The sequence below is a fragment of the Dasypus novemcinctus genome, chromosome 3 (genome assembly GCF_030445035.2).
Source record: "Dasypus novemcinctus isolate mDasNov1 chromosome 3, mDasNov1.1.hap2, whole genome shotgun sequence".
Classification (NCBI taxonomy): domain Eukaryota; kingdom Metazoa; phylum Chordata; class Mammalia; order Cingulata; family Dasypodidae; genus Dasypus; species Dasypus novemcinctus.
This window is the reverse complement of record NC_080675.1, coordinates 115,532,221-115,553,804: the sequence shown is the minus strand read 5'-3', so window position 1 is coordinate 115,553,804 and position 21,584 is coordinate 115,532,221. Positions and strand designations below refer to the sequence as shown.

The window sequence follows — 21,584 nt, the reverse complement described above, 5'->3', positions numbered from 1 at the left end:
TGAGACAGCTTGATTTGCTTAATTTATATCAGAGAAAATTTTTAAGAATATATCAGGGAAGCGGATTTGGCCCAGTGGTTAGGGCATCCATCTGCCACATGGGAGGTCCGCAGTTCAAACCCTGGGCCTCCTTGACCCGTGTGGAGCTGGCCCACGTGCAGTGCTGATGCATACAAGGAGTGCCGTGCCATGCAGGGTGTCCCCCGCATAGGGGGTGCGCCCTGTAAGGAGAACCACCCAGCATGAAAGAAAGCACAGCCCGCCCAAGAATGGCGCCGCACACATGGAGAGCTGACACAGTAAGATGACGCAACAAAAAAAAAAATCCCACAGATTCCCATGCTGCTGACAACAACAGAAGCAGACAAAAAGAACACACAGCAAATGGACACAGAGAACAAACAACTGGGGTGGGGAGTGGGGAAGGGAGAGAAATAAATAAAATAAACCTTTAAAAAAAAAAAGAATATATCAAAAATTAAATTGAGACTTCCTGAGTAGTAATTTAAAGCAGTTCTCCTCTGCTTACAACCAGTGATGACATTTTTGTTTAGTGCTCTTTCTAGTTCTTTGGGTTCAGGAAAGATTTTTATGTTTAAAAAATGACGTCAAAAACATTAGTGAAGGGGGTTTCTACTTCCTTCAATGTCTGAGTGCTTCCTATTCAACCGTCTTTCTCACAGATAAAGTAACTATAAATGCTGGACAAAAAATAAAAAGCAACCACCTAATGCCACTGGAGCCTGATGAAAAGCAGGAAGAAACTGAAGCAGGGTCGCCGCTTGGGAGAAGGGAAAGAATGGCAGTGGGTGAGCTCCCCATTCTTTTATGGCTCTTAGCTTGAGGGCATGTCCTATTGGGTGTCACTTAGGCAGCCAGAACTCATAGAAACCCACAGTTTTTTATCAAGTGCACAGAGGTCAGCACTGAGCATAACCACAGCAGCTGGAAGGTGAGGAAGAAAATCTCAGAAAGAGAGGCAAATAGAATACCCAAATTCTGTGTATAAATTCTGCCCTAATCACCGGCAGACCCATAACTATGCGTGCAAGGCACAGACCCCAGGGAGCCCCAGCGAAGCCTAAAACAGCTGAGACTTCTGAGTTAAGTTCACATCTTTTCCAGGTGGCATCTCATTTTTAAAATGAAGAAAATAAACTCTTAGTTTATTGAACATTTGTTTTGGAAAAATATTTTCATTAGTAGCTGGAGTTTGGGATTTGAAAACCAAGAACCCTTAAGAGCTCCAAAATGAGGGTGCCATTTCAGAGCTGGTTTACTGAATAGCTTCTTGGTGGCCAGCTGTGTCGTGGCAGGATTAAACATTGTTGGAAGGCTAGCACATATGCCTATAAGAAACCATTTAATAACCCAAGGCCCCTTTCAATGCCAAAAGGACTACCATATACTGTTCATGCCATAGGAATGAAGAGAAATCAGTATGCAGGCTAAGGGACTACAAAGGTAAATAGAGGGAAGCAGACTTGGCCCAGTGGTTAGGGCGTCCGTCTACCACATGGGAGGTCCGCGGTTCAAACCCTGGGCCTCCTTGACTTGTGTGGAGCTGGCCCAAGCGCCGTGCTGATGCGCACAAGGAGTGCTGTGCCACGCAGGGGTATCCCCTGGGTAGGGGAGCCCCACACACAAGGAGTGCACCCCATAAGGAGAGCCGCCCAGCGTGAAAGAAAGTGCAGCCTGCCCAGGAACGGTGCCGCACACTCGGAGAGCTGACACAACAAGATGACGCAACAAAAAGAAACACAGATTCCCGTGCCGCTGACAACAGAAGCGGACAAAGAAAAGAACATGCAGCAAATAGACACAGAGAACAGACAACGGGGTGGTGGGGGGGTTGGAGGGTAAGGGGAGAGAAATAAAATAAAAAAGTAATAAATCTTTAAAAAAAACAAACAAACAAAGGTAAATAGATAACTCTTGTCCTCAAGGTGTTTACTGTGAGCCTGGGAGTTCAAATAGTAGCATAGTAACAAGGTGGTATGTGATAAATAATAAAATAGTGTACAAATAAGGGAAAAAATAATTCAGTTGGGAAATACAAGATTGTTCTATCAAGCTGGTCCCATTTGGTCAGAGCTTTGAAGGCTGACTAAAATTTTGACAAGTATGGACAGAAGAGAAGAGCATTCCAGGCTGAGGGAACAGCATGATGAAAGGCAAAGAGGTGGGAAAATACAGAGACTGACTGGGGGACCTCAAGGAGCCAGATTTGACTGTAACAATGAGTGTGTAGCAGCTTGGGAGTGAGTAGGGGAGTAACTAATGGGAAATGGCATTGCAAACATAAGGTAAATGATAGATCATGGAGAGCCCCAGGTGCAATGTAAAGAGGTCTGTACTTTTCTCTGAGTAGGAAGAGATGTCATGATGACCAGATTGAGTGAGGAAAGACTTCATGGACAAAGTGGGACTTTACTTTTTTTCTGAAGGAGGGGTGAATAAAAAAGTGTTGCAAGTAATCAGTGGTCTTAAAGGTCTGGGTCTAGTAATTCTTAAAGGTTAAAGTATTCTCTATTTTATGGAACATTATTTGTGAAAGTGTATTTCATGTTATGATTATTAATACCTAATTACACATGGCTCATTTACATTTTGACTTTTACATATGTTGTCATTGAAAGTAACAAAAACTTTATTGCATTATAAACATTTAAAATTTAGACATCCCTAAGTAATCCTGACTCTCTTCTCATCCTTTCTTCCCTTCCATTGTTCTAAATGAGTAAGATTAAATGCATTTTGGGGACAATAGAGTTTTAAGGCCCTCAATAAAATTGGTTTTCCACAGCAAAGCCATTCCATTAAGCAAACCTAAATATAGATTGTCAAAGTACCGTAGACTCTGAAAACCACGTTGTTAAAACTTATAATGAGTTTCAGTGTTGCTGCATTTGAAATGTCCACATCTCTACAATAGCCTTTGTACTACAGTGCTTCAAAAGAGGGAGCGTATGTCTGAGGGGCTCTTGTCTTAAGGCTGTCATTTCATAAATAAGTAAATAAATAAATCTTTAAAAAAAAAAAAAGCATATGAACAAATCCCCTAATGACAGATCAGAGATGATAAATTTAAAATATTTCATTCAACTTAGAAGAACTATTGACGAATATCCTCTCTCCCTTCCCCCAATCTCCTCCACACCACCACTATCCCAGGAACCCTGGCTTTTTCCTAATAATATTCCTAAACTGGAGAAGATGCAACTGAGGCATGTGAGTTTCAACTTAAAGCAAAAACAAATTGTGCAGCTGTCTTGGCTAATTTGACAATAAATATGAATGCCAGTAGTTTTCTTAATATATCTCTCAGGTAAGAATCTTAGGATTAAAGAAAAAATATTGCCTCTAAAGCTCATGCTGATGGGCTAAACCATCAGGTGTGTTGTAGTCAATATGTTTGGAATGACACTACTTGAAGTTGCTTTTGAGAACTTAACTGAGTCAACAGAAGCATCCCCTTAGTTTTCTGTGCAGTTTCAGTTCTGTTGGCCAACCTGGGGGGAAAATGGAATTTTTTAGACATACTTTACTACTTTTCTTTTCATAGCTTTTATTCAGTAAGGAGTCATTTTTTGAGTGCCTACTATGTTTTAAGGATTAGAGATACCAAAGACAAGGTTCCTGTCCCACCTACCCTGCCTCCCATGACAAATTAGTAGATAATGACACCTTACTGAGATAAGTGCTGAGAGTGTGTCCAGAATGCAATGGAAGCTCAGAGGGGACCTAAAACTTGTTTAAAGAAACATACAAGTCTTGATTTATGCAAACATGATTTCTGTGCTTTGATATTGAATTCAATCTCTGTACTGACAAGAAGGAAATGTATTCTAGCAAACCTTTTTTAAAGAAAGAATTTGCCAAAATAATGTGCTCTAAAAATAAATCAGTGTAATGATAAATCTAAGAAATCTTAATTATTTCCTTAATTAATTCAGGATCAGAGCCTTAAAAGAATTAATGACCCATTCACTAAAGTTACCATGATACTGCTCAATTTAAAGATAGGTTTTCAATTTATTCTCCCAGACTCCTTGCTGAACTGAAATGGTACAAGTCTTCCTTCATTCCTACTTCTCTTTCATTCACCATGCCAGTTTGGTCACTTAAACATTGTTTATTCTGCCATTTAAATCTTTCTTTAATCTACATTTTTATCCTCATTGCCATCATCTTTGGGTTGTTAGCACCTGAATTGTTAAAATGACTTCCAGCTAATCTCCTCCCTGCTTCTAGTTTTACCATCTTCAATCCTTCTCAAACCAACAGTGAAATCTGCTTAGGTCTTTTTCACACTTAAAATCTTTGCACTCCTTTCAGTCACCTGTAGAGTAAAGAACTTAGCATGGTATTCACAGCCTTTGACCATCTGACCCTTGTTTACCTCTCCATATTGATCTCCTGCAACTGTTCTCCTTGTACCATGGCAAATAGTTAAAATTCCTAGAATGTGCCCTGCTCTGCATATGCTGTTTGCTCTTGCTCTTGCTCTTCCATTCCTAGGCCAGCAAGCTTCTGTACATGATTCAAGACAGCTTGTACTTCCTCTGTGAGGTCATCCCAGAAGTCTCACTGCCACCAGTTTATACCACCAACTATTCCTGTGACTTGTATACTTCTGTTATGAGTCATACCATCTCATTGTAATTTGAGAGAGATATTTCCCTACCCCAAGATGGGGCTTACCATCTAGTTAATGGAAAATTGAGGGAATCCACCCATCATTTCTGGCCTCTAGAGTCTCTCTGGGAAGGAGGAATGGATATATGTAATAAAGACTCAGAAGAATTCTTACTTGGAGTGCAAGCATCACTTGAATACATTGAGGAGGCCATGTCACAGCTTTTTCTATTCACACCACAGCTTACACAGTCTAAAGCCACATGCTTTTAAAAGTAAACATATTTGACAAATGAAAAAGAGCACCCCAGAAAAGATAGAAGATACTCTACCTGGGGAGAAAGACCTATAGGGTCAAATAAATTTGCCAATGATGCATCTTTGCACAACAGTTTTCTTGTAAGCTGATGACTTCTTTGTCCCATACACATCATGCTGAAGATTAAGGAGATCTGGAGTGCATAAAGAAAGAACAAGATTGATAACAGCTTCGGAAAGTATAGAAAGCATATAACTTTTAATATTATACCCAGCTCCTACCCAGCGGGCACAAAACACAGCCCCCCAACTGAGGATTTGGGATGGGCTACTAGCTACTCTAATCTCTAGGATATAGAAATTTGGAAATGCTCTGATCAGAGCAAATCTAAAAATAAAAATAAAGTAAGAAGAAATCTGGTTTTAAATGCTGTTCATTTTCTTACTTTGTCATATTCAATTACTGTTGACTGAGTAATTTGTTTCCTTTTAAGTTTTAAAGATTTCCCCATTTATGTACCTTCATGTAGAAGCTCACCAAATGCACTGTCCAACTGGAATGGTTTTCTGGTTGAAGACGGACAGAAGTTGCCAGATCAGGGAGATTCCAAGAGTTATTCAGAAAATAATTCAAGAGATGGGCTAGGTTTTCTTATTTTTAAATAATTTATGTTTTGGGGCTTTTTTTAAAGATTTATTTTTTATTTCTTTCTCTCTCCTTCCTGCCCCCACCTCCCAGTTGTCCACTCTCTCTGTTCATTTGCTGTGTGTTCTTCTGTGTCTGCTTGTATTCTTGTCAGTGGCACCCAGAATCTGAGTCTCATTTTGTTGCATCATCTTGCTGCATCAGCTCTCCATGTGTGCAGTGCCATTCCTGGGCAGGCTGCACTTTTTTCACACTGGGCAGCTCTCCTTATGAGTCACACTCCTTGTGCGTAGGTCTCCCCTATGCGGGGGATACCCCTGCGTACACGGCACTTCCTGACGCATCAGCACTATGCGTGGGCAAGCTCATCATACAGGTCAGGAGGCCCTGGGTTTGAACCTTGGACCTCCCATGTGGTAGGCAGATGCCCTATCCATTGGGCCAAATCCACTTCCCTAATTTATGTATTTTAAGTGTGGTCAAATATACATAACACAAAAATCCTTTTGGGAAGCGGACTTGGCCCAGTAGTTAGGGTGTCCGTCTACCACATGGGAGGTCTGTGGTTCAAATCCCGGCCCTCCTTGACCTGTGTGGAGCTGGCCCATGCGCAGTGCTTATGCCCGCAAGGAGTGCCCTGCTACGCAGGGGTATCCCCCGCATAGGAAAGCCCCACTCACAAGGAGTGTGCCCCATAAGGAGAGCCTCCCAACACGAAACAAAGTGCAGCCTGCCTAAGAATGGCACTGCCCACATGGAAAGCTGACACAAGATAATGCAACAGAAAGAAACACAGATTCCCATGCTGCTGACAACAACAGAAGCGGACAAAGAAGAACACACAGCAAATAGACACAGAGAACAGACAACTGGGATGGAGGGGAAGGGGAGAGAAATAAATAAATAAATCTTTTTTAAAAATCCTTTTAACCATTTTAAGTGGACAATGCTTTGACATTAACTACAAAGGTTTTCCAACACTGTAATGAAAATGTCTATCTACTGCCTAAGGGGCTATAAGAAATCATTAAAGTTTTTCAAGGACTTTGAAGATAGAGTACTAGATAAATACTGGTATTTGAAAATGAAAACAGGAAAGGCCCAACCCAGTAGAATTTAGGTTCTTTACCTTTTAAAATTTTTATTATATAACACAAAATTTCCCATTTTAACCATTTTTAAGTGTTTGAGTCAGTGTTCTTTTTTTTTTTATTGACTTTGTAATAATATTACATTAAAAATATATATGTGAGGTCCCATTCAACCCCACCCCCCACCCCCCCTTCCCCCCCCAACAACACTCGTTCCCATCATCATGACACATCCATAGAGTCAGTGTTCTTAATTATATCCTCAGTGTTGTGCTACCATCACCAGTATCCATTACCAAATTATGTTCTCTAGCTTTTAACTGCCCATATTTGATTGCCCATATTTGATTACCCTTATTTCATGGTTTAAATGGGATTATTCAGTTTTTGTTTAACAATCTTGCTACTCTTTCTACTATACATATATATATATATTTTTTTTCGAGCATCCAGACTGGAAAGAAAGAAATAAAACTTTATCTATTTGCATATGACATGATTTTTATATAGAAAATCCTAAGGAATCCACTAAAAAACCTTTAGAATCAATTACTGAGTTCAGCAAGGTTGTAGGATACTAGGTCAATATACAAAAATCCATTTTATTTCTAGTAGTGAACAATCCAAAAATGAAATTAAAAAACTTTCATTAATAATATCATCAAAAGGAATAAAATACATAGGAATAATTTATTTAAATGAAAAACTTGTCATCTGAAAAATTCAAAATATTGTGGAAAGAAAGTAAAGAAGTCCTAAATCAGTGGAAAGACATCCTGTGTTCACAGATAAGAAGACTGAATTTGTTAAGATGCAGCAGTCCCTGAATTGAACTAACAATACAATGTAATCCCTATCAAAATCCTGGGTAGCTTCTTTGTGGGTGTGGACAAGTTTATCCTAAAATTCATATAGAATTGCAATAGGCTCCAAAGAACCAAAACAATCTTGAAAGAGAAGAACAAAGTTGAAGGACTCAGATATCCAGATTTCAAAACTTATTACAAAGCTATTAAAACACTATATTACTAGAGTAAGGATAAACATACAGCCCACTGGAACAGAATTAAGAGTCAAGAAATAAACCCATCTATCTATGGCCATTGATTTTCAACAAGAATGCCAAGGCCATTCAATAGGGAAAGAGAATGTGTTCTGCACTACAACAACTGAAATCCAAAGGCAAAAGAATAACAGAAGACACCCCTATCTCATGCCACGTACAAAAATTAACTCAAAATGGATCAAGGAAAAGGAAAAGGAGAAATGTCAAATATATCTCATGTTCCTGTTCGTGGTCTCTGCCTGGGCCTGATGTTCATGGCTATGGTCCTCAGGTAGACTAGCTCTTTCCAGTCTTGGTCTGGACCAAGTCTTGGACCATTTCATTCAGTCTTGGTCTTTTCCCAAGTCACTTTTTCAGGTATCTCTAACCTCTTATCTTTATAACCCTGAGAAAGCTCAGGCAGTGCCTTACCCGGGGAGACCCTCATTAGATGTAAATGAAATTGAGTGTTTTTCCCAGTGGTTTGTCATGCATTTTTTGGCCTTCAAATAACACAATATTCATTTGGCAGCACATGTTCAAGATATTTTTGGTGATGATATTTTGATCAGTGCTGTTGTGCAGCCCTGAGGGGTCTCTTGATCTCTGCATTGGTGGCTTGGTATTCGAGGCAGAGAGTTGACAGAGACGTGCAGGAGGCTTACGGGCCCTGCAGGGTTAAGACTCCTGCCTCTCCTCCACTCACCCCTACCCCTCATGCCCAAGGACTACAGGAAGGAGCAGTCACAGGCTTCCAGAAGTCTCACCTCCAATGTTTGCCCTCTCCATCACACTGCCAAGACTGGACCTTGGTCCTACATCCTGCCTGATGCATTTGGGGACCTGGCCACTACTTCTCCCCACCTGTGAGTGCCCATTTGGAGGTGCATTTCCAAGCCCAAGAATTATTTCTATACTGAGAGGCACCTGCTTCTGCTCAGTCACCGAAGTAGCACATCTGGGATCGTCCCTCAGAAACTAACAAGTTCAGGGACCCAAGGATACTTGCACACCCTCAGCTTTTACCTTGGCCTGGGTTCAGAGGCTCTGCTTCTGGTTAAGTCTGGGATGTTGCCTTGTGAAGTTGGAGAAGATACTTTATCAGCCCCTTCCTGTCGTTCTCAGTCTACGTCCTTCTTTATCTGGGCAGTTGAAGAGTTATTACAGATTATTTACAGGTCATACAATAAATCCTCATTTCCCCACCCCATCCCCACCCCAGCCAGATTGCTACCCTTGAGGCCCTTCCAAATAGAAATTCTGGAACCTCACTGCCACTTGGGTTATAGTCTAGGAAATAGTGGGTCCAGGAAGGACAGAGGGAAGTCTTAGTTTCAGGACCCATTCTAAGAAGGAGATCCTGCAACAATCCTCACTGTATGTGGCTGGAAGTGGGCACTGGGTGAGCTAATAGGATTTTTCCATCCCTCACTGTGGAATGTAAAATGACCAGACTCAGAGCAGGGTAATAGTTTCACATAATAATCTGTGCTATCTTGAGGCTGCTAGAGGCAGTTTCTAGAATTGAATGGATTCTGTTTAGTTACTCTTTCCATTTACTTTAAGCAATGGCCCTGAGTTTTTTTAATTAATTAAACCAGCAATAAATGTCTTAATAAACATCCACCTTGTAAAACTACCTGATTACCTTTTTTTCTTACTTTTTAATCCTCTGTTAGGTGAAGCTGGACCTGGGGTGTGATTACTCTGGTCAACAGAGTAACACAAGCTCATTTACAGAGAGGGAAGATGACTTACCTAAATGATTGCGATCAGAAATCTGCCTTTCCTTACTCCTGTCACTTCTCTCCTGCCCCAAACTCCCTGATCAAAACTGAACATGGAAGATTTGCCTCTCTGGCATGGAACTGCACTAAACAGGGATAGACTCAGGGCATGTCTCCTGCACCTTCCTTCCCCCAGTGGAGGGACAGCTGGATCCTCTGCCAGGAAAAGGGAGAGAAAGGAGAAAACTGGTTATGGCAGCCAAGGGAGCAAATGCAGGAAGATGGCAACAGCAGGGTATGGTCTGGATGGCTCCCAATACCACCTCCTAGACAGGAGAGCCAGAGGCTCGGAGGGAAATGTTCTGGAGCAGACACCCTGCTGCGGACAGAAGCCCAGTGACCAGGAGAGCTCCTTCTCTAATTGGGTTTGATGATAACTGCCAGCTTTACTTTCTGATGATCTAGTTCAAGGCAAAAATGCAGTGAGTTTCTAACTGTTTAGCCATTGAAAGTAAATGTTAATTGGGGATGTGAACTTTCCAGCCATAACTGGGAAACTACCCACTGTCATGAAAGGCAGAATTTGAAAACCTGACAGAAAGGAGCAGAATTTCTCTGTAGTATTTAAATCACAAGCCTAAAGTTCTGAAGTTGGTACTCTTGGTACATGAAGCCATGAAAGCTGGAAGAACGTTGAGAATGCACTGGTGGAGCCTGATTGTGGTGGAGTCGAATACGCTTCTCCTCCCCCCATCAAGGCAGGCTTTGGTCTGACAGTGGCTGCTGCCCCGTGGGCCCTGGTGGTGTGAGCTGGCCCAGTGATCCCCAGACTAGCAGCATCAGCATCACCTGGGAAATGGTTAGAAATGCTTCTTTCCAGGCCCCACCCCAGACCCACCTAACCAGAAACTCCAGAGGTGGGGCCCAGCAATCTGCATTTTAATAATCCTCCAGGTGATTCTTAGGTAGCCTTAAGCTTGAGAATAACTGGTCCAGAGTATGGTGGGTTCTGCCTGAGCTGGCTGGCTGCCTCCTACCTTGCCTGGGCAGCCATTAGTGGGAGATTTGGAGTTTGTTCTGCTGCTTTCCCAGGCCTCAGCATTTGGAGCGTAAACGATCTCTCCGTCATCTTTTTGACTCCTGGCCCCAGGTGTCTCATTATGTTCCTGGGACTCTCAGTTTTATTGTTCCAGTGAGGTTATTTTTGCTTAGTGCTGGAAACTAATGCATTCCTTCACATGGCTTTGTACCACAGACCAAGAGTCAGCCCTGGAACTCTACCTCAGAGCTCAGTCTGCCATATGAGGGCTTTCCATGGAGGGCCCTAGCCATCCTTCTCTGAGAAGCAGCGAGAGCCACCAGTCCAGTACGAGGCAGGGATGCCAATAGGTATGAGCGATTGGGTACACTCTCAGGAACTTGGGACTCTGAGTAGGCAGGAAGGGCTCTGATTGCCCATTCCTCCCTCCGTTACCTGCCAGGATGATGAACAGTCACCAGGGGATTTCAGGGGGAAGAGTGGGAGGCTACATATAGCTCCTATAGCTTTAAATCCAGACAGAGCCAATTATGCTTTTTGAGAAAGATCAAGGCTCTGAGTTAATTTAATGAAATACATTTTGCCAGATGTTTTTTCTTTTTATTCTAATCAATACTGAGGCATTAAAAGGTATAGTGAAATTGTGTGATAACTCATCCTCTCATTCAGGTCCTCCTCCTTGAGTGTTCAGGAGGGTGTCAGGAGAGTTTCACAGAAGCTCTGCCTTTGTCTCCATGGTACCAAGTAGAAGCTGCCAGACATCTAAAGGGTTTGCATTGATGGCATGTATTTGATGTTTTCCAATCTTCTTCTGACTTAGTCTGAGGAAAATAGCCAAGAGACATGAAGAAGTTACACATCTGTGCTTTGAGAGCCCTTTGGGGCAGATTTCCAGAATGGTGGCCATTCCTATAAGCTTGGGGATGCTGCACTATTGGACATGTAATGAGAATCCACCTGTGTTTCTTGTCCAGGGAGGACTGGCTTCTGTTGATCGAGCGCACATCTCATTACTTAAGCTTTGTCATATTCAAGGCCATCCAGACAAAAAGAAGAGGTTGCAAGAGGTAGAAGAAGTTGGTAGGAAAAAGATACCAGGTTCTTATATATATTATATCTCTTGTTTTGAGCCTTACTAAGAGATGTAATATTAACTACAGTTTTACACTTAAAGAAACTGATGCTCAGAGAGATTAAGGGACCAGTCTGAGGGAACAAGCTAAGAAGTGGCAGAGCAAGAATCTTGACTCCAAGTCCAGTGCTTTTCCTCAATGCCTTCCTCTTCCTGTGGCCCTTCCCCTCACTGTGCCCTGTGCCTCCCTCTCAACTTCTACACAAATATGAGTGGCTTGACAGGATAGTTGAAAAGGAGGATGCTCCAGGCCTCTTTCATTTATGGGACGTGTCCAGCTCAGAATCCATCATGTATGCTGCTTCTGGCCAATAAACAGTTTTCTGCCTTTGTATTCAATAAGTATAGAAAGTGTGGAGGCTGGAGCAAGTGGGGCAATAGTTACAGGGTTGTGAAGACCTTTGAGGATGATTTTTTCTGCCCCTGGCTATGCACGCCACTCCCACAACCTCCGAAATTTCCAGGTTTACTAAATAACATGTGCGTTTACTCTTGGGGGGCAAAAGGCAATTAAAATGAGCTGTCACATTATCCTAAGGATTGGGGGCAAGGTAATTCCATTTGCCTAAAAATTCTGGACTTTCTTCACAAGTTATCTGAAGGAACATTGTATGTAAAGCATAGTTGTATGTGAGAACTTATATATGTTTGGAAGAGAGTGAGAGCATCACACAAATACAAAGTGATGAGGTTTTTTGTAGCAAGCCGGCGAGTTTTCACAGCTGTGACATGACTAGTCCACTGAGATATTCAGCACTGCCTGGAAAAATACAACCAGTTATTCAATCAATAGCAAGAAAGAATCGTCTTATTATGAAAGTAGCGTCACCATGGGAAGGATAGACAAGTGGTCTGCTTTTCTTCAAGCCCAATTCTGGCTTTTTTCTTTCCTGAAACTCATCTACCTCTTGTTCGCCCTGCTCTTACCAGCTCTACAACAGTAGTTTGGAAGGTTCTGCTCAGAGGGACTTAATTGCCCTCATTGAGTCTGGTGTGGGTCATCTGTGCTGACAAGACACGTTGTCCTCCCTCCCGTGACATTTACTTGCACAGGGTAACCTCCGTGTTCCCGATTGAATGTGATTTGTCTGCCCCACGTGCACATTCTCTATGCAATACCATGTGACAATGAGCTAAGTCAGCTCTCTGACCCAAGCAGGCAGTTCCTACAGGGCCCCCCGAGGTGCCACACCTGGCACCTGAACCTACAGATTTCTATTTGGCATCATAATATCACCCAGGCTCCCTCCGATTATATGTAAATGGTGGTTGTCTGGGCAGAGACGTTGCTGCATTTGTGAAGAATCAATTAGGTGAGGACAGTCGTTGCACTGATCCCCTCTCCTTCTGAACCCTGATTTCCCCTTTCTCAAGGCCTCGCCTCTCCCCCAGGAGCACCTGGCCCCAAGGCAGCCTCCTGGCACTACAGTCTGGATACCACCCGTGCTTCCCAGCCCAGCTGCTGAGTTCTGGAGGCCATCCGTTCTGAGAGTGGGGAGCAGAAGTGAGTGCCTGGGCACAGCCCAGCCAGGCCTGGCTGCCTTTGTGGTGACCTGCCATCCAAGACAGTATGGCTTGCTCAGAGATGGACATCTCTGCATTTCCCCCGGAATGAACTACCTGATCATCTCCTAGGGCGAGCTGGCTGCTCTTGTTGCTGCAGCCTCAGCAGTTCTAGGTCAGATTTTATTGGTTGAGGACTAAGCAAGAAAAGTGGGCTCCTGGGCCAGGAGCTGGCAGGGGTTCCCTGCCTTCAAAGAACATGTAAATTAGCGTGGAAGGCACTGAGGTCAGGGGTTCTGGGGTCTTGCTGTTAGCACTTACGTCCATAACCCTCCTTCTGCCTGAGAAAGCTGGACTGGGTGTGGTGTGTGAACACAGGAGCAAGGACTGCACTTCCAGTAATTGAGTCACACTTTTCTGCTCAGCTCACTCATGCCATGGCTCTGAGAAGATGAGCTAATGTGCCTATTCCTCTGTGGCATTAAAGTGCTTTTACACAGCATCTGCTCCCGAACCTGGCTGACATCAGCCCACACATGCCCTTAGAGGACACCGATAAGAGAAACAGTAATGTCTTTGGCTTACAATAAATCTAAATAAAATGGTCAGCTAGAATGGGGACTGAGATGCCATCCCACCCCTGGTACCTAGTCCTTCCCTGTCAGGCCTCTGAGGTCAAGTTGTTCAGCTCTTGCCCTCTCGCCCAAACCCCCTGTCCTAGTGTGGCCTTCTTCCACCCCTTTACTTGTGTGCTTTGGGACTGCAGGTGCTCACTTTCTCCCACCCCTTCAGCTCAACCTCTGTCATCTCATGTAGCATGCATGGCCCAGGATCTGAGAAAGTCTGATTGCTCTTGCCCGATGATCTTCAATGAGGTTCAACCTCTCCAAGCCTCACTTGGTTTGCTCTTAAAATTTGCCTGCCCCACAAGTAAGCAGGAGTGAATAAGGTGAGGCTTAATGAGTAGGACCTTCAGGATCTGCCATGTCACAGCCCCCGGACTTTGACCCCACTGTGGGTTAAAAATGTAGAAAGCTCCTCTTCTGCCCAAGGGTATTAACTATGAGGCAGAAAATGCAATTAACCTTGAAAAGTCCAGGTCATTGGCCCAATGTTTATTGCTTTTTGCCTGAGTCCCTTTTCTAAAGATTAGGCAAACAGTAGAGAACCAGAACCAGGAGCTCCAGGAAGAAGAAAGAATAGGAATTCTCCCAGAGTTGCAGAATGATTCTAAGGAGTCCATGAATGCTTCTGTGCACTGTACAGAGAGACTAAATAGTTACACTTATATGCACTATTATTTTCAAATATGTATGGGTACTGTTGTGTTCAAAAAATATAAACTTATTTTTAAATGAGTGCTTAATAAGTTATTTTGACCCAATAATGTCTAATGTCCTTGGGAAGAGAATAACCTCAGAAGTTCATCTGGGAGGTAAGGATTTGGGTGCTCTGCCTCAGCTCACTTGTCCAGAAGATAAACGTCCTCAGGCCTAGAGCTCTGACTTTGTGACTAAACAGTAATCACCTGTCAGTGTAAGTGCCTGTTTCTCTGGTATAATCAATGGCACAACATTCTGCATACAACACACAATTTAGCCACAGCACCAAGGTAATAAGAGCTAAAAAGAGAGAAGATGAAAGTCGCTGGGCTTTGCCATCACACCAGAGGAGAAGAATGGCTGCCACAGTATATTCCAGAAACCCCCAGCTTAGAACAGGGAACCATGGAGAGGGTATCTTCAGACACTGCAAATTTGGCATCTGGAAATAGAAGGGGGCTATGGTGGTTAAGTTCATGTGTCCCCTTGGCTACATTATGGTGTGCAGTTGTGTGGTCAAGCAAGTGCTGGCCTGACTGTTACTGTGAGGATATTTGGTGGATTTAAGTATCAGTAAACTGATTATATTTATGGCTGATTACATTTACAGTCAACTAAGCAGATTGCCTTCACAATGAGAGAAGTCTCATCCAATCTGTTGAAGGTCTGAAAAGGAGAGCTGATGATTTCAGCAGTCAGAAGAAAGAATTTCCATCTGTTCAGCCAGCCAGCTTCTCCTGGAGAATTCACTGAAAACCTTTGTTGGCGTTCTAAAGGGCAGGAGAAGGCTGCCCTTTAGAATTCAGACTCGTTCATCCCCTTGGTCACATGGACCAAGTCCTATAATAAACTTCATAATATTTGCTTTTTATATAAATATTTCCTGTTGGTTTTGTTTCCCTGGAGAACCCTGACTAATACAGGGGCCCACAGAGCAAGGAAGGTATAAAATTCCTAAAATCTTGCCCCTGGTAGCAGTTTGTTGTATGGAGCCTGCCATGTTGGTTCAGCTGCATATGACTTGCCCTGAAAGCCCCTCAGGCTACTCCACCAGCCACAGGTGTGAACACATTGCAATCTTCTGTGGAAGGTGCCATAGCAGTGCTCTGAGTTCATTCTGCCTATGTGCTTCTGCTGGGAATTTTGGAAATTTGAACTTAACGGAATTTACTGTGAAGCGAAACTCTTCCTACCTGTTCCCAATCCCTCCCATAAGACCCGGAAACACACAAAAAAGATGCTTCTTTTTATTAGTCTATACATTCATAGACTTGTCGTTCAAAATCACTGGTTATTGGGAATCTAAAGGAACTATAAGTTCATGGTAGGGAACAAAAGATTTCACCAGATGGTGAAAAATGACAAGAAATAGAAGACCTTTTTGGGGGAGGTTCAAAATTTAATTTTTGAGAAACGAAAAATACAAAAAAGTAAAAATTACAATATAAAAAACACCAATGCACTTTGAACCTGAATTTTTAAAAATTAACTTAAATCATATATAGCTCCGATAGATTTTGGTATATGAAATATTAAAAATAGTTGAGAAGTCTCCTGTAGGCCATTTCCCAATGCCAGTTAGAGGACCTTTTTTTAAAAGATATAGGGAATATGTAATGGGATATGTCCTCTTTATAAAACTACTACAAAAGAAAAGCTACACTTCCTTTTCCTTCCTGTGAAGTGGGAGAACTCTGTAGTCGGAGCTGATGAATTTAAGGCCCTTACCATCTAAGAATTTTACAAGCACATTTGCTCTGTCAGCCTGTGAGAATGAGTTGTTTCTATGGAAGGCATGATTCTCATTAAAAGTCCATGTGGATAGCCAGGACTAAGATGGCAGCATAAGACACTCAAGGCAGCATTCTCCCACAGAATCTTTGAACAACTAGCAAAAACTGGCAGAACCATCTTCCTCAAAACTCCAGAAAACAGTCAAGGGTTGGAGTAGCTGAGTGAGTGTCAAATCAAGAAAATGCAACTTTGAAAACAGTAGGAGAAGCCTGTGACACCACTGCAACCAGACAGCTGAGGGACTAAATCCCAGATTTAAACCATTAAAATGTACAGTAGGGAAGTGGATGTGGTTCAAGCAACTGAGCTCCCACCCACCACATGGGAGGTCCCAGGTTTGGTTTCCAGTGCCTCCTGGAGAAGACAAGCAAGACAGCAAGCTGGCATGATGGGCAGGCACAGTGAACTAATGCAACAAGAAGACACAAAGGGGAAAGACAACGAGAAGCACAACAAAGCAGGGAGCTGAAGTAACTCAAACGATTGAGTGCCTCTCTCCCACCTGGGAGGTCCCGGTGCCTCCTAAAGAGATGAGCAGACAAAGAGAGCACACAGTGAATGGACACAGAGAGGAGACAGCACAAACAATGAAGGGGGGGATTAAATAAAATAAATTTTTAAAAACAAGTGTACAGTATACAACAAAAGATTACAAGTCAGAGAAACAGGAACTGATGGCCCATCCAAGGGAACAAGATAAAAAAGAAACCATCAACAAAGACCAGACTCTGGACATATAGGACAGACTTTTTAAAAAATGACCCTGGGAAGCAGCTGTGGCTCAAGTGATAAGGCTCCTCCTACCATATGGGAGGACCTGGGTTTGACCCCTGGGGCCTCCTGGTGAAAAAGAAAAAGAGAAAGTGTGCCCACATGGCAAGCCAGTGCCCCATGCAAGTGAGTCACGCAGCAAGATGATGACACATCAAAAGAGAGGCAAGGGGACATCAAGATGAAGTCAGCAGAGACCAGGAACTGAGGTGGCGCAATTGACAGGGAACCTCTCTCCACATCAGAGGTCCCCAGGATTGAATCCTGGTGAATCCTAGAGGAGAAAGATGAGAAGAGAAGACAAAAAGAGAAATAGATGCAGAAAATCACACAACGAATGGACAGACAGCAAAAACAACAGGGTGGAAGGGGGAAGGGGAAGAAAAATAAATAGATAAACAAACAAATAAATATAGTGCATTTCTTTTTAAAAAAATATTCCTTAGTATGCACAAGGACGTAAAGGAAAACATGGAGAAAGAACTAAGGGATATCAGGAAAACTATGAACAATACAAGAAAATAAAGAGATAAAATAATTTTTTAAAGATGTATTTATTTATTCCTCTCCCCCCTCCCCTCCCGTTGTCTGCTCTCTCTGTCCATTCACTGTGTCTTCTTCTGTGTCTGCTTGTATTCTCATTAGGTGGTTCCCGAAACAGATCCTGGGACCTTCCGTAGTGGGAGAGAGGTGATCATTCTCATGTGCCACCTCAGCTCCCTGAGGAGCTGACATAGGTTCTGACATAGCAGAACCTATGTCCCTTATTGTCTCTCTTCTGTGTCTCTTGTGGTGTCATCGTGCTTCATCAGCTCTCCGCGTCAGTCAACACTCCTGCACAGGGCAGCACTCCTGTTGGGGGGGGGGGCACTCCCACGTGGGATGGCATTCCTGCATAGGGTGGCACTCCCGCATGGGCTGGCACTCCACGTGGGCCAGCTTGCCTTCACCAGGAGGCCCTGGGCATCAAACCCTGGACCTCCTATATGGTAGATGGGAGCCCAATTGCTTGAGCCACATCCACTTCCCTCTACCTCATACAGGCAAGCTGACCCATGTGGCAAGCTGGCCCATGCGTAGTGCTGGCCTGTGTGGAGTGCTGGCCTGCGCAGAGTACTGCCCCACGCAGTAGTGCTGCCCTTCCTGTGCAGGAGTGCTGGCCCACGCAGAAAGCTGGCGCAGCAAGATGATGCAACAAAAAGAGACACAGAGGAGAGCAATAAGAGATGCAGCAGATCAGGGAGCTGAGGTGGTGCAAGAGAATGATCGCCTCTCTCCCATTCCAGAAGGTCCCAGGATCAGTTTCTGGAGCTACCTAATGAGAATACAAGCAGACACAGAAGAACACACAGCAAATGGACACAGAGAGCAGACAACGGGGGTGGGATGGGGAGGGGGTAATAAATAAATAAATCTTTTTTAAAAAAAGAAGAAACAAAAATGAGGTAGAAATTAAGACATTCCCAGATAAGCAAAAGCGGAGGGAGTTCATCACCACTAGATCTGCCCTCTAAGCAACTCTAAAGAGAGTTCTTCAGACTGAAAGGAAAGGACACTAGAGAGTAGATCAAAGCAACAGCAAGAAATAAAAACCTCTGGTAAAGGTAACCATATGGATAATTATAAATGCCAGTACTATTGTATTGTATTTTGGAGTGTGTAACTTCACTTCAAACTTCTTACAGGTTCTAAAATGCAAGTGCATAAAAAGCAGTGATAAATCTATGGTTTTAGGCATGTAATATATAAAGGTTAATTTGTAACAAGTACAACAAAAAGGTGGGGACAGAGGAGTATAGGACCATTGTTTGTGTTGCTATTGAAGTTAAGTTGTTATCAAATCAAATGTGACTGTTATAGATTTAGGATGTTAAATTTAAGTCCCATGGTAACCACAAAGAAAATACCTGAAAAATATATACAGAAGGAAATGGTACATTACAAAAAAATTAAATAAATATGAAAGCATGGGTTAATAAAAAGAACTGAGGGTCGAAAGGAGTATAAGACTTTAAAAAGACCAAATAGCAAAATGGCAGAAGAAAGTCCTGCATTCAGTAGTGACTTTAAGTGTAAATGGATTAGCCTTTCTAGCCAAAAGGTAGAGATGGATAAAAAGTATGACCCAACTATCTGCTGTTTACTAGAGACTCATCTTAAATTCAAGTACAAAAGCAGGTTGAAAGTGAACGGATGGAAAAAATATATCATGCAAGTAGTAACCAAAAGAGAGTCAGGATAGCTATGCTAATATCAAATAAAATAGAGTTTCAGTCAAAAATCATTACAAAGGACCAAAAAAGACCACTCTATACTGAAAAAGACATAAATCACCAAGAAGACATATCAATTATGAATATATATGCACCTAATGGCAGAGCTCCATGAAGCAAATATTGATAGATTTGAAAGGAGAAATAGATGGTTTTACATTAACTGCAGGGGATTTAAATACACTATTTCAATAATAGATAGAACATCTAGACAGATCATCAGTAAGGAAGTAGAAGACTTGAACAATATTATAAACCAACTAAACCTAACAGACATATATAGGACACTTAAGCCAGCAGCGGAATACACATTCTTATCTAGTGCACATGGGTCGTTCTTCAGGACAAGACCATATATTAGGTCACAAAACAATATTCAATAAGTTAAAAAACATTGCAATCTTATGTCTCTTCTACAATCACACTGAATAAAGCTAGAAATAAATAACAGAAATGGAAAATTCACAAAAATATAGAAATTAAGCAACGTACTCTTAATGGATTGGTCAAAGAAGAAATCATGGGGAAATTAGAAGTGAATGCAAATGAAAACACAACATACCAAAACTTAGGGGATGTAGCAAAGGCTGGGCTGTGCTGAAAGGGAAGTTTATAGAACTAAATGCTTACATTAAAAAAGAAAATCTCGGGAAGCAGCTGTGACTCAAGCAGTTGAGCTCCCATTTACCATATGGAGAACCCGGCTTCCATCCCCGGGACCTCCTGGTAAAAAAAGAAAAAAGGCGTCCCAGACCTGTGCGGTGAGGCACAGGATCCCCACGTGTCAAAGCGATGCACCAAAAAGACAATGAAAAGATGTTGACGCAAAAGAAAAACCTCAATAGATGTAACTGCACACCTCAAGGATCTAGAAAAAAAAAGAGCAAACTAAACCCAAAGCAAGCAGAAGGAAGGAAATAACTAAGATTACAGCAGAGATAAATGAAATAGAGAATTGAAAAAAATAGAACCAACAAAACCAAAAGTTGGTTCTTTGAAAAGATCAATAAAATCGAGTAACCTTTAACTAGTCTGACAAAGAATAAAAGAGAGGGGACACAAATAACTAAAATCAGAAATGAAAGGGAGACATTATTACCAACCGCACATAATTAAAAGATTATAAGAGGATACTATGAATATCTGCGTGCCAACAAATTAGATAACCTAGATGAAATGGACAAATTTTTAGAAACACACAAACTACATATACAGACTCAAGAAAAAATAGATCTCAACAGACCAATAACTAATAAAGAGATTGAATTAGTCATCAAAAGCCTCCCAACAGGGAAGTGGATATGGCTCAACTGATAGAGCATCCGCCTACCGTATGGGAGGTCAGGGTTTGAACCCAGGGCCTCCTGGCTTGTGTAGTGAGCTGACCCACATGCAGTGCCTGCTGCGCACAAGGAGTGCGCTGCCATGCAGGGGTGTCCCCAGCATAGGGGTGCCCCAGCATAGGGGTGCAAGGAGAGCCGCCCCGTGTGAAAAAAAGTGCATCCCGCCCAGGAGTGGCACTGCACACATGGAGAACTGACGCAGCAAGATGACACAACAAAGTGACACAGATTCCCGGTGCTGCCAAGAATGCAAGCAGATACAGAAGAACACACAGCGAATGGACACAGAGAGCAGACAATGGGGGATGCGGGGAGGAAGGAGAGAGAAATAAAGTAAAAAAATCTTAAAAAAAAAAAAAACACAAAAAACCTCCCAACAAAGAAAAGCCCAGGACCTAATGGCTTCACAGGGGAATTCTACCAAAACTTCCAAGACGAATTAATACCCATCCTGCTCAAACTCTTCCAAAAAGTAGAAGAGGAAGGAACACCACCTAACTCATTCTATGAGGCCAACATCACCCTAATAACAAAGCCAGATAAAGATATTGCAAGAAAAGAAAATTACAGACCAATATTCTTATTAATATAGATGAAAAATCCTCAACAAAATACTAGTAAATCAATTCTAACAGCACATTAAAAGAAGATAATACACCATGATCAAGAGGGATTTATCCCCGGCTTGCAAGGGTGGTTCCTTCTGTTAAGATAATAAATTATATAAATTAATTTAATACATTTCCTTAATAGAATGACAGTAAAAAATAAAATAAAATAAAACATGGCCATTGATGCAGAGAAGGCATCTTAGAAAATCTAGCACCCCTTCTTGAGTAAAAAATACTTAGAAAACTAGGAATAGAAGGAAACTTCCTCAACATGTTAAAGGGCACATAGGAAAAACCTCCAGCTAAAATCATACTTAAGGCGAAAGACTGAACGCTTTACCTCTAAGATCAGGAACAAGATGAGGCTACCTCCTGTTACCACTGTTATTCA

The 21,584-nt window shown here is 42.3% G+C and overlaps 1 protein-coding gene and 1 long non-coding RNA gene across 6 annotated transcripts in view; one reads left to right on the top strand and one right to left on the bottom strand.

The window, feature by feature from the left end:
- FRMD5 (FERM domain containing 5) overlaps positions 1-21,584 on the top strand; it is a 334,032-nt gene that overhangs the window by 260,929 nt on the left and 51,519 nt on the right. The gene's annotated exons all lie outside the window — the stretch shown is intronic.
- LOC139438701 (uncharacterized) lies at positions 2,046-8,902 on the bottom strand. Its single transcript, XR_011648422.1, has 3 exons — positions 8,705-8,902; positions 4,971-5,090; positions 2,046-3,512 (listed from the first exon to the last, which is right to left on the bottom strand). It is a non-coding gene; the product is annotated as an uncharacterized lncRNA (long non-coding RNA).